The 13800-nt window shown below is 41.8% G+C and overlaps 1 protein-coding gene across 1 annotated transcript in view; it reads right to left on the reverse strand.

Annotated features, from left to right (window-relative positions):
- The window catches only part of C2CD3 (C2 domain containing 3 centriole elongation regulator), a 2415762-nt gene that overhangs the window by 559254 nt on the left and 1842708 nt on the right, over nucleotides 1–13800 (reverse strand). The gene's annotated exons all lie outside the window — the stretch shown is intronic.

Genomic DNA, 13800 nt, shown 5'->3' on the forward strand with positions numbered 1-13800 from the left:
GTGTCATCAGACACACAGATGTGGGCATGAATGTGGTTGCATTTTTTGAGCATCCAATGGCAATCACTCCTGGGGGAATATGAATGAATGGATCATAGCGATTCTATGTGTGCGTGTTTGTTGTTGTGTGTGTGTGAGTGTTGGCATGGAGATGGATGATTGCACACTTATATTTGTTTAGCACTTTGTAGTATGTGTCATGGGAGAAAGAGAGGGTGTGCGCACACACATCCTGTGTGTGTGTGTGTGTGTGTGCGTGTATGTGTGTGTGTGCGTGGGCGCACACGCGCACGCAGTTGTGAGTCCATTGTGTGTGTGGACGTGAGTGTGTGTATGGATGATTGAGTTTTTGTGTGTGTGCGTGTGTGTGTTTCTGACTGAATGTTTTTTAGTTGGTTTTGAGTGTGTATCATGGTGGGGGTGCATTTGCTCACGAGTGCACATACACACACACAAACGCAGATCGCTATGGTGATATTGTATCAAATTAGAATCAAAAGTGATAGTATATGTGGAACATCAAGGATTTAAGTTATAAGAGTTGTTTCTTTTAAGAAAAGTTTTAAGAAGATAATTTATTAATATTAATACCATCAAGAATATCTTATTTAAGAAAAGGTTTGTTATTAATTGAACAATCAATAGGAACTAAATTACATCAATTATGATATCATATCCTGTATTTGTTAGAGTTAGAGAGGGCTCGTGTCTTTTCTGAAGAAGTTCACGTTACAATAAAAGTGGAAGAAAGCGCTAAAACGAATTTGTGCCTTATTGTGGCTATTATGATATCTGGTAAGGATGTAAGCCAAGTCACAAATATCCAAATGAAGACAATCCTGAAGGAAATAGTGAAACAGCCCCCCCATGAAGTAACCTTTAACAAGGCGGGTTCAGGCGCCTAGGCAGCAAGACATTTCCCTGCGATACATTTTGGCTGGGGACACATGGCGGAAGTGACATTCAGCTGCAGAGAAATATGGCTGATTGCAAATTCCCTGTGGGCAAAGAGAAGAATGTGTTATCATACCTACAACTTCAATAACCAAATTCACAGGGGGAAAACAAACAGCCATATTTCTCTGCAGCTGAATGTCACTTCTGCCATGTGTCCCCAGCCAAAATGTATCGCAGGGAAATGTCTCGCTGCCTAGGCGCCTGAACCCAACAAGGCATTTACCATCAGGTAGTTCACAGTTTCTTGGTAAAATATAATGCAGTTGGCAGTCCACTTGAAAAGAAAAGCATATTTTCTGTCTTCCTAAACTGATCTTCCACATAAGGAAGATTATGACCTGGCATTTCAGCTCCAGGGTGTGAATGTCTCCCTCTTTCCAAGTTTTAGTCCTGGTAAAGAATGCAGGGAGATTAACAGACTGGTATACAGACAATTCTCACAGCACTTTATGGAGAGTAATGGATTAATCCTAAGGGGCACCTCATCTTTGTGAAAGATCAAATATGGTTCCTTATAGGCAATGGCCTGAAGCTCTGAGATTCTGAGACCAGGCCTCCAGGAAAAGCATTTTCCAAGAGAGCACACTCAAATTGTTAAACATAGGAAGTTCTATTAATTTTCAAAACTAAAACTATCACTTTGTACAACTAAACATTCAAATAAAAAAAAGAAATTCAATGTGACAGCTATACATCAAATTTCATAACAGTTATATTGTTCCTTTTCATCTTTACTGATATATTCTGTTCTAAGCGTTTGCAATGTCTTCTCTTTCTTCATTCATACCCCATACTTTGCTATGTATCCTTATATCTATAGTAAACCTTCCAGAAGGTCCACAAGACAACTTTATTTCCTGCCTTTTTAACTTTACAATTACTGCAATATCCATAAGAGCTCAAGTGTTCGCTGATTATCTGACGTAAACATGTAGCATAAAGCTTTAAGATGGTCTTACTGCACAGCTTTTTATTGAACACAATTCTTTCCTTCATTAACTTTACGTTCCGTTTCTCTGTGCACTGCAATCATCTCTGTGCAACAATTTCGAAAAATGCATCTTTTTATTTAATACTATTTCTGCTCCTTTCAAATTTCCTTTAAACCCTGTTTATTCCCCCCAAATCCTGGTCAAATTTTCCATAGTTAAATTTGAATACTATTTATGGTCTCTCCTGAAAACAGGCTATGCCTAGTGAGACTAACCTGGTCAACAAAACTCAAATAGTGAATAAAACAAATGTCTTTCTGGGGAAGGTTCAATGGAAGCAGAAGGTGGAGAAAGTAGGAGAACAACTTTCAGGTATAGCCAGCTCTTGCCATAACAGCAGGGAATTTCTTGGTTTGAACTCGGAAGATTTCTTGTAGTCAACAGGGATGTGACAGCCTGAAAGTAGCTTACATACAGTCACTGAATAGGAGACATACAATCGTACCTCACCAAACAATTAATTCTAAACCCCAGCAAAACAAAACTAATTTTCTTCACCAACAAAAAGTCCATCAACCAAAGAACACCCGTTCCTATCTTGTCAGCCAGTAACACCAAAAACCCTTAGATTTGACAAGCATATTGCACTAGTCATTACAAAGACCCATATCAAATTTGACACACTCTACAGGACCAAGCAATTCCTGACCATTTCCATCAGGCAAGCCATTGCCAGAACTAGTCTTCTCTCCACCTTACTATATGCCTCACCAATCTTTATGAACCTCAAATAAACAGACCTAGCCAGACTGGAGGCATGGTATGACAAAATAGCCACATTCGCCACAAATTCCCCATATAGATCCCACCACTGCACAGCACTCCATCAATTAAATTGGTTAGATCTACCCAACCTCCTCTCTCTCTACCAAATTACCACAGCACATACCATCATTATTAAACCTGAACATTGCCCAGCATGCCACAATCTCGTCCAACCATACTCAAACCACAGAACCCTAAGATCCACAGATAAAACCCTACTAAAGGTCACTAAATCCAATAATAGCTACGGAGACTCCTTATATTCCAACCAAATCTCCAAAGCCTGGAGCTCCACCCCCAGAATATCCTTAACATCACCAGTTCAGCCAAATTCAAACTACTTTTCAGGGCCCCCCTAACCAACAACTAACTATGCTCTTGTTCTTCTCCTGGCTAAACTTAAGCAAGTCCTTCCACCACGTACTTCTCTTCTTCTACCAACTTCTCAATTCCCACTCCCTCTACTCCATCTCCTTTCACTGTTCTCTCCTCAATCTCTCTACTATCCCTCCCCCACCACTGAGATCTCCAGCAGCCATTTTTTGATTCTCAGCAAACCCCCCATACCCTGTAAGTTATACATGCAAAATTATACATACTAGATAAAACTGGTAGTAGCAGTTCTGTTTAATACTAAACATTTTTTTCTGTACAATTGTTTGTATCCAAACCAATTAATTTGTATATAACTTGGAATTATCAGCAAAACTATCCATTGTACATTTTGCAATTAAGTTGCTATCCTTGTATTTGCTGTACTGAAGTTATTTTTGTCTTGTATTGCACTATACTGTCTTTTCTGGGGAGCTTTTCTCTCTGGGCCTCCACTGAAAATGGGCAATTAGCCCAGTTAAACTATCTTGGTAAATAAATGTTACATAAATAAGTAAAATAAATAAATATTTCTCGTATCACAACTGTTTGCACATTACAGTTCAAAGCAATAGCTGTTTGCCTACAAGGTAGTGATGTGTTAGTAGTGAAGTAACGATCTGTTCTCTAACACTGCTGCATTCTGGAGAAAGAGCGAGACAAATTTTGTCTTTATATGCACTCAACTGCTCTTTGTCCTAAGTCCAGTGACCTTGAGTAACAATAACAAAGTAAGGGAGGTGGGTGTTATAATTGGTGTATTTGCTCAAATAGGGGCTCAGGTGCCTAGGCAGCGAGCCATTTCCCTGTGGTACATTTGACTGGGGACACAAGGCTGAAGTGACATTCAGCTGCAGAGAAATATGACTGTTTGCAAATTCCCTGTGGGCAAAGAGAAGAACATGTTGCCATGCCCACAGCTTCAATAACCAAATGCACAGGGGGAAAAACAATGTCCATGATCCCCAAGGGAACATGAGACAGCAAGCAATATGGCAGGTATCAGCAGCAGGCTGGCCAGAGGGCATGTCAGTAGCAGTAAAAATGCAGTGCACAATGGGTAGTGCCTTTATCACTGGTGTGTGTGGACCACTACCCCCTTCACAGTGTCTAGGGAACATTACCTAAAACACACACTGGAGCATAAATGTAACTACAGTAGCCTGCAGGATTTCCTCCATGCTGTAGCAGAGTTCTACATGTTGTAGTTACATAAATATGTACTGCACACTGAGCACAACACTAATTAGTAGTTCTGCCTCCATGCATTTGGTTATTAAAGCTGTGAGCATGGTAGTGTGGGCTTCTCCTTGCCCACAGGGAATCTGGAAACAGCCATATTTCTCTGCAGCTGAATGTCACTTCAGCCATGTGACTCCAGCCAAATGTATTACAGGGAAATGTCTCCCTGCCTGGGTGCCTGAACCCATCAAACAGTCTCAGCTTGAACACACGTTACAAGGATGTGTGTAGAGGAGCAGTCAGTTTCAGAGGGCTAGTTACCAGGGATATTATGCATCATGTTCAAACGGCCCAACATTAAGTACTGGTTCTCCTGACATCATGACCTTCCTGGCTATCAAGAGGCAGTATAGCTAAGGTTTTAGCCTTCTCTGAATTTTACTATGAGGTTCTGAATCAAACAGAATTGTTACAAGTCAGGTAGGAACTTTTACTAGCCATAATAGGAAGAATGTGCTTATTGTTAATTCACACTTACCCTGCTGGATGAAGCAGAGGAGGGTGAGAACTACACTGCTGAGAGTGGAAATCAGGTTACCCACAGAAGTGACCCACTCCTGGAACATCCAAACTAGAGGAACTCTGAAATCTTTAGGTTTGGGAAAAAACTGGAGAAGCAGCTCAGATTCTACCTGCACAATCACTCTTCCTGGGATGCAAACTGCTAATAGTGATGCCTGTATGGTCTATCAGACTTGTATCTCCTCTACACACAGGGTGTAAGATCATGTTATCCCTTGTGTGTTTAAATACCATACAACTGTGTGGTTCTCAGAACAAAGGAGGAGAGGTACTGGATCAGAACTTTGTCACCAGTGCCTTTATGGATCAGAAGGAACACCTGCATATTGAAATAGTCAAACATGGAGCATTCTCCTCAGGAAGTATTACTTCTACAGGACTGTGGGTTCCTTACCGTGTCAGTGATGCACCCATCATCAGCGCAAATAACAGGTTTAGCTACAGGAAAGCCAGATCCACCTTCAAGATGAGGAACATTACCTACCACACCAGAACCTGGCGATAAACATCTTGCACAAAGAAAAACAAAAGAGCACAGAATGATGCAGCAGTCCCAGACATCTCAGCATGCAACGCTTGCATCCCCCACACAGGGTGGAGCAACACCTGCATCCCCATGCCCTGTACCTCAATACCTGCAAATACATCTGTAATCAGACAAAAGTTCTTGCCACTCTTTTCAAGCATTTAACAGTGCTCACCTCAAAAATCAAGCAGGACTGTACATGAAAACCCTGGTGTAAGTTTGTACTTAATTATCCAATCATCAAGACTAGCCTAAAGGCAGTCAAATTAGTACTTTGCCTGACCCGTAATGGTAAGTCATTCCACAGGCTAGGAATATGTTGAATGAGGAACCTATCCCTCCAGCGAGTCTTATTTGTTGGTGGAGATTTAGGTCCTGAAGGGTCTATATCACATAATTGAAATTCCAAAATATCGAACACCATAATCTTGAACTTGGAATTTCGAAGTGTGATAACATCGAACACTCAGAATAGCGAATTTGTTTCCCAGGGAAAAAATTTGCTTATAAAACGCGCAGCTTGCCACTACTCAGATTTAGAGCCACGGCCAAACGAAGCGCCATCTGTGCAAAGAGCTGATACCAGGGCAGTGCCGTTACAGGTTAATATTTTCACTGCTTCATGTCCATTCAAAATTCCCCCCTGTAACTCTACTCGAAAGCCCATTTTTACTATACAAGCTTTACTGCATCTTAACTTAATATTAATCTTACTTGACAACCCTTGTTGACTATTCTCTGTATTTGCAGTAACTTCTAACTTGCTCCTGCACAGTACTGATGATACGCACTGCACCTTGTCAGCTGTACAACCAAAAGCTGAACCCCGAAAAAGAAAAAAAGAAAAAATATCTCTTAAAGTTTTTTGTTTTTTAGTTACTAGTTCAGTTTCAGAGTTGTGTCCTCTGGGCCTTGTGAATAGTTCCTGCAATGTTTTCTGCCTTATTGAGGGAAGGAAGCTACCTTGCCTTTCTCCTTCCCTAAAAAACACCACATTCAGAGTTCAAAATTCTAATACGCCAAACTGGGCTAACTACTGTTTCCTGTTTCTCATTGGGGAAGGGCTACCTTGCTTACCATAGGTTACCCAGGACACTATAGACTCACTTTTACCCAGTGAACCTACATTTCAGCACATAAACAGTAGCACACACAAAGACATACGCCGCACAAACCAAAGAAATCTACTAAAACAGTGCAGAGCACACAAAAAGCCACCTGATCAACACACACCAGCAGACAGCTGCCACACACAGAGAAGACATCACACACAGCAGTTAAGCAGGTTTAAACTGAATGCAAACCATAAAGTCCACACCCTGAGAACATACCCTGTCCCGCTGATTCTCAGCCATACAGACTGAGTGATCAGACTGCAGTAAGCTAAAAAGAAAAACTCAGTAACGACTCCAAGCAGACTATTCTCATCTCCACAAACCTAGTACTGCTCCTTACAGTCATTATTACCTTGATACGGCACCTTGTCACAGATAGCTGGCTCAAAAAAGGCACCCCCCATTGTCACTCACGCCCCTCGATGACTTTTTTTAAAGTTTTTCGCCTGACCTTCTAGAGTATCGACAGATCAGAGATGAGATGCCTTCCTGTAAGAATTATGCCAGGCAGCTTGAGGCAATGCTCACAGCCCCATGTACACACAGACAACCCTTGGATTAAAACACAAATACACAAGACAAGGGCTGGAGATGCTCCTATGGGATTCCTGAGGAGGCTGAAAGGGACGCATAATTCTGGCAGGGCCCAGAGGCGAGCTTACACAAACCACCACTGATATTGACACAGTAAAACATACCACCTCCCCAACCTCTGCCCATACAAACTAACACAAAAAGAAAAACCTACCAGGAATAAAACACAAAAAATGGACGTAAAACAGCAGAAATGCCAGAAGCACCTGGTTCAAATGCACCACCACCACCCAACCTCACTGCTGTGAGTACCTCACCTCACAGTGCTCCTGGAAAACCGTCACAGCCCCATACAAACACACCTCCACAGACACACTAGTCAACCTTAATTCCAATCCTGCCCACAGGGATGTCCTACTGGAGAAGGGGGAGGGGGAGATACTCAAGACTGGCTGCAACGCATAAGGCCAGAATCTACATTCCGCACAATGCATGTGAAGCCAACAGTGGTACACAAACTATAGTGCAAACTTACGCTCACTGCCTACAGCTCTGAGACGAATTCCTCCCACACTGAGAGGAACACTGGAATGCTACTGATTAAAAACACTCCTAGCATAAAAGTTGACACTAAACACACCATCAACCCTATCACCAAGATCCATACAATATAGAGAGAAAAGAGACTCAGCTTTTAATCTCACGAGCCCAAAAGTGGTGTCACTACACATAACAATCCAGTACAATGGAACAAGGATCATCCTCACTCACAAGCCACGCTGTTCAATCCCACCTCATTCTCGGCTGGAGCCCCCCACTTCGGACCGAGGCAGGCCTTAAACCCACTGGTGTGGAACTTTTCAGGCCTAACAATGCAAACTAACCTACCTCAAGCCCTCACAAGGCAAAAAAAAAAGGAACTAGCACTCAAGGCCTTCAGTGGAAATCCACTTCCCACAACTCGGGAGGCCCCCTAATACCAGGAATCTCCCCTCCATACACAAACAAAGACAGACCTAGGGTTCTGCTACCAGTGAGAGCAAACTTTGCAAATCATAGACTAATCACGGCAAAACTAAAAGCCCTCTTCAAACACAACCAAGAAGGAAAAACCTACAAATATCAAGGAAGACCACACCTCAACAAAGGTGGCAACGCAAGCATCGAGACCAAAGCAAGAAAGACCATATATGCTCAAAACACAAGAAAAAAAAAAATAAATTACTGAAAAAACTCGAGAGAGAAACCAAAATGGCCAAAACAGGTTCAGAGCAACTTCTCCCAATATCAAGAAACACCATCATATACTCCAACTGAGTGCAGCCCCCAGACTGGGAACCAGACTAGTGAGAACTCACACCCAGCCTAAAACCATAAACCAAAATGACAGATGCCCCCCAAACATTGCCCCAGTCACTCATCCCCACAAGAGGAGAATACTCAATACTTCCCCAAACATCTCCATCTCTCTGACACGCACAAATGTTCTCCACCGGAAACTGTGATCCCACTCCACAAAGCAAACACAACTAATCTCAAAGGAACTCCCTTTTTCATCTCACCCCCTGCGCCAAAAATAAGAATTAAACAGTAAGAACTTCGAAATAGCCACAGGGAATTTCTAAAGCTTTAACTGGTTAAGCCTTGGCACGGATCAGTGGAAAACACTGCCTCAAGCGACCGGCATCTTCAAGAAAACCAAGCCACACGAAGCAAAAAGAGCAGGACTCCATGGATAAGGCCCTAAAAGCAAAACAACAAAGACTTCTAAAGCTGGAACCAAAGCAAAGCCCCAGGACCCCCAGCCATAAACAAACTAACAACAACTGGAGGAGGAAGTTAAAACAAACCCAGAGCAAAATCCATGGGAAAAGATGTCAGAAATCAAGCTAAGTAAAAGTGGTGCCAAGATCATAAAATACCCCACCCTTAATTTCGACCCAAAAATAGCTTCCAACTCTAAAAATGTCAGACCAAAAGCTATGACAAAGTGGTTGAGTGACTAGGAGGAAACTCCCACTAAAAACCAGAACCAGTCTAAAATGATTCACCAGAAGGGTCCGTTACAGAAGGACTGAACATAAAGCTCATCAGTTAGCTTGCAAAAACAAGTCCCCTCCCCCTAAAAAGGAGAGAGTTACAAATACCAAATGAGTGCAGGTCCCAAAGGACAATGTAAAGTATGAGTGAGAACTGCTCTCCAGCAAAACATATATCCTGCCACACCGATAGTGTCCCCCCGGCTGAAGTCCAGAAACGGATAATAGAATTAATAGGACAGCTATTTCAGCTAGTCCAAAAAAAGTCTTGTCATACCATACGCATCAAACAAAGGCACTGCAAGCTTGGTCCCACAAGCTAAATCATGAAGGACAGAGAAGAGTTATCAGGGGCCAGCCCCATCTACCTAGGCGCCTCACTCATTCAGCCATGGATTGGATCAGCTGCCCTGAAGAAAAGGTCTACATAGGAATTTGCAATGAAGGATCCTCATCAGTGACAAGGTCAAAATGCAGATCAATGCAGTCTCAAGAGCTGATGGATGGAGCACAGTCACCCAAGCCAATGATCCATCAGAGACACTCCATACTCAGAAGCTTCCTCGACAAAAGTTCCTAACCAAGGAATACCCCACTGGGATGAAATCTGAAAACCATCAGCTTAAGAAACAAACCTCGGCATCACAGGCAGGCAGCAAACTGGCTGAACATACAGAGACCGGACCAATATCAATTGCTGGCTTCATGTCAGACCAAAGCCTCAGAGCAAGTGGAGGCTCCACAGCCGGCACAGACTGATACTGGGACCAAGGCATGATAGATCCAAGCATGTTAGAACACAGGGTTAGGCTTAGAAATGACTAAGTTTGCAGATGCCTGCACTCAGGGTATACCCATGTTCCGAGAAACATACACATAACTCAAGCACACCAAAATAAATAAGCCACACACATACACTTAACAAAACCCTACTTCTAACCCTACACTACACTGTACATACATTCTGTCCACTAACCTTAACCCGCACCCTAACCCTAAGTTCCCATAACTATCCCACACTTACCCTAGAGAAACTATACACAAACTAACTAATACACACACATACACTTAACAAAACCCTACTTCTAACCCTACACTAAACCATACATACATTCCTACCTATCCACTTACCTTAACCCGCACTCTCACCCTAAGGTCCATAACTATTGCACCACAGTGGAGGAAATAGCGAAGCCACGGAACGGCCCACTGAAATCTTGCCCTAGGTAAGAATTCGATGTTCCGCGGCTTCACTATTTTCAGCCTTCGATGTAGTGGTGTCGATATTATGACATTCGAAGTTTTGCAACTTCGATGTTATAATATAGACCCCCCTTAGCATTGGTGTCTGTATAGCCACTGGTTTTGTGAAGAAACAGGAGGTCAAACAGGATGGGGTCCTTCATGGTTCAAAAAGTGAGACACGTGTCACCTCTCAGCAACCTAAAGCTACTGAGTATAATGAGGGCCATGCGAATCTGGCACAGTAGTGTTGGGATAAAAACTTTTCACTTTCTTTGTTAGAAATCTTTGGAGCCTTTCCAGTTGAACAATATGCTTGTATTTGTACATACCAAAGGGGGTACTGTGTTTAATGATGAGTCTGATAAGGGAACAGCACAGTAGTAGGACAACTTCTTTGGATCTTGAAGATACTCTCCTGAAAAATCAACTGGGACAGATTTCATGATGGCCCTCCAAGCCAAGGCAGACCTGAAGAGCATTCGTTCTCCTCAAAGAAAATCCTACATGATAATCAGGTGTGAATGCAGTGCTAGATGTGTTGGCCAGCACCATCATGAACAGGTAAGGATGTCTTTAACGTAAGGGTCTTCTGTGGTGTGCAAGGAGACTTTCTCATTGTTAACGGGGACATAGCGTGACAGAAAATAGAGGTCCGAGAGAGCAGTAGATGGTACTCAAGAGTAATGAATGACAGCCTGTTTCCTTTTCGGAATGTCACTGAACAGACCCGGACAGGCATGGCCAAAAAAGGTGAGGGGCATCCGGGGTGGCCTGACAGAGCTGGGAAAAAAGACTACATAGATAAAAGGGTGTTTTCCTGTGTCACATCTGCCATCTTGTACAAGCACATGCTTTCACCTGCACTCTCACCACAGCATCAGAACAGTCAAAACTACAACAGCCACACTGTAGCCCAATCTGGAAGCTGTACATCTACCCATCCTTTGGCCTATTCTGAGAGAGATATGATACCACTTCCAGCTTCTTGTGCCCTAAGGGGGGATGGAACCTGGACAGATGAGACACACAATAGACCACTGAGAAAATGGTACTCAGAGTCTTAACTCAGTCCTCGTTTAGTCCAATCGAAGACAGATATAAAAGCAATTCCAGTACCTCATGCCCCAGGAACCAGAACCCAGACAGATTAGACAAACACCTGAGGAATCCCAATCCTGAAATTACACAGGAAAACATCATTTTACCTATGTTGTCAGAATAAAATGGACTCCGTGCTAGGCAGCAAAGTGCTTCAATAGAATGTAAAGTATTAAATGAAAGAGTATCTAGCCATCGGAGAGCTCTCTCACCCACAGCAGACTTTTAGGTAACTCCTCTGAAGATAATGATGACCGTTTCCCATCCAAATGATGCAGCCAATGTTTTTCCCTCAAAAATTCAAATGAACAGAACTAAAGCAGGACTAAATAAATGCGTTAAACACTAGAACGCTGAGGAATGGTCAGGTACAGATCATCATATAACTGCACTCACAAGAGAAGTAGTTAAGGGCAACATATCTGCAAGACAGGGAAAATCTAATATTAACCTCATTCAGCTATGGGATGATCATGAAGAAATTCAAAAAGCCAGTATACAGATGAGGTGCGTGTTTAGAAAAAAATATGGAAACAATTACATTTCTGTTTTTTCACTTTTTTTTCCTGATACCCACTTTCTCCAATTTAGTGGTACAGAGGCCCTGCACCCTTTCATGTTTTTCCTTCATTCATTCATTGTATGCCTACTGCCAGTCTCAACGAGCAAAAGGCAGAATGCAGAGACTCAGTCCTGGTACACCCCCCCACGGGCAATTTAGATCAGCATATGTTTGGGACGTTGAAGGAAATCAAATGTCCAGGCAAAATAACACACAGACACGCAAACGTCGCAAAGAAGAAAAAAATAACACACAGACACAAAGACACGCAAACGTCGCAAAGAAGAAAAAATAACACACAGACACAAAGACACGCAAACGTCGCAAAGAAGAAAAAATAACACACAGACACAAAGACACGCAAACATCGCAAAGAAGAAAAATAACACACAGACACAAAGACACGCAAACGTCGCAAAGAAGAAAAATAACACACAGACACAAAGACACGCAAACATCGCAAAGAAGAAAAATAACACACAGACACAAAGACACGCAAACGTCGCAAAGAAGAAAAAATAACACACAGACACAAAGACACGCAAACGTCGCAAAGAAGGAAAAATAACACACAGACACAAAGACACGCAAACGTCGCAAAGAAGAAAAAATAACACACAGACACAAAGACACGCAAACGTCGCAAAGAAGAAAAAATAACACACAGACACAAAGACACGCAAACGTCGCAAAGAAGGAAAAATAACACAGACACAAAGACACGCAAACGTTGCAAAGAAGGAAAAATAACACACAGACACAAAGACACGCAAACGTCGCAAAGAAGAAAGAATAACACACAGACACAAAGACACGCAAACGTCGCAAAGAAGAAAAAAATAACACACAGACACAAAGACACGCAGACGTCGCAAAGAAGAAAAAATAACACACAGACACAAAGACACGCAAACGTCGCAAAGAAGAAAAAATAACACACAGACACAAAGACACGCAAACGTCGCAAAGAAGAAAAAATAACACACAGACACAAAGACACGCAAACGTCGCAAAGAAGGAAAAATAACACACAGACACAAAGACACGCAAATGTCGCAAAGAAGGAAAAATAACACACAGACACAAAGATACGCAAACGTCGCAAAGAAGAAAAAATAACACACAGACACAAAGACACGCAAATGTCGCAAAGAAGAAAGAAGGCACCCTTAGAAATAAAACATTTGGATTTAACTTTGCTTTTTAACAGCCTAACTGAATTTTCACTTAAGACACAAACCATATTAACATGTTCCTAACTACAAACATTATACATCACATAAGTTTTTTTTGTATAAATATCATTATAGGTTCGTAGGTGTTTACTAGGCTAACGACCACTTACTTGTGTAATAAAATAAAACAGTAGGTAGTCCACAGTTGAGTTAAGAATGAAATACCTTTTGTTGAAACACACAAACAAGTGATCCTAGCTGAGTATAGCGAAAAGCACTAAAGACATTCATTATTCATATATAATCAGGTTATTTGGAACAAGGGAGTGGTTCTGTTAATAGCAATAAAAGCAATAAACTCATTCCTTTAACCAAGTCCCCCTTCCCCCTCAACACCATAATGTAAACTGAGACTGTGCTACCTTAGAACTGACACTAAAGCTAAAGACAAATGAAAATACATATCAGAACAGCTTATTAAGGTACTAATCCAAACTTTATTCATTACGAAAACAGTTTACTAACAAAATGACTAATTAACAAAAAGATCTACTGCTAGACATCTATCAGAATAAATATTAGCAACTTTTAAACTGAAACACTTTTAACAAAGATCGCTTTTGTACCAAATAAATAATTCATCAATCTGAAATATA

Source organism: Protopterus annectens, chromosome 5.part1 (assembly GCF_019279795.1).
Source record: "Protopterus annectens isolate FY-2018-M chromosome 5.part1, PAN1.0, whole genome shotgun sequence".
NCBI classification, from domain to species: domain Eukaryota; kingdom Metazoa; phylum Chordata; order Ceratodontiformes; family Protopteridae; genus Protopterus; species Protopterus annectens.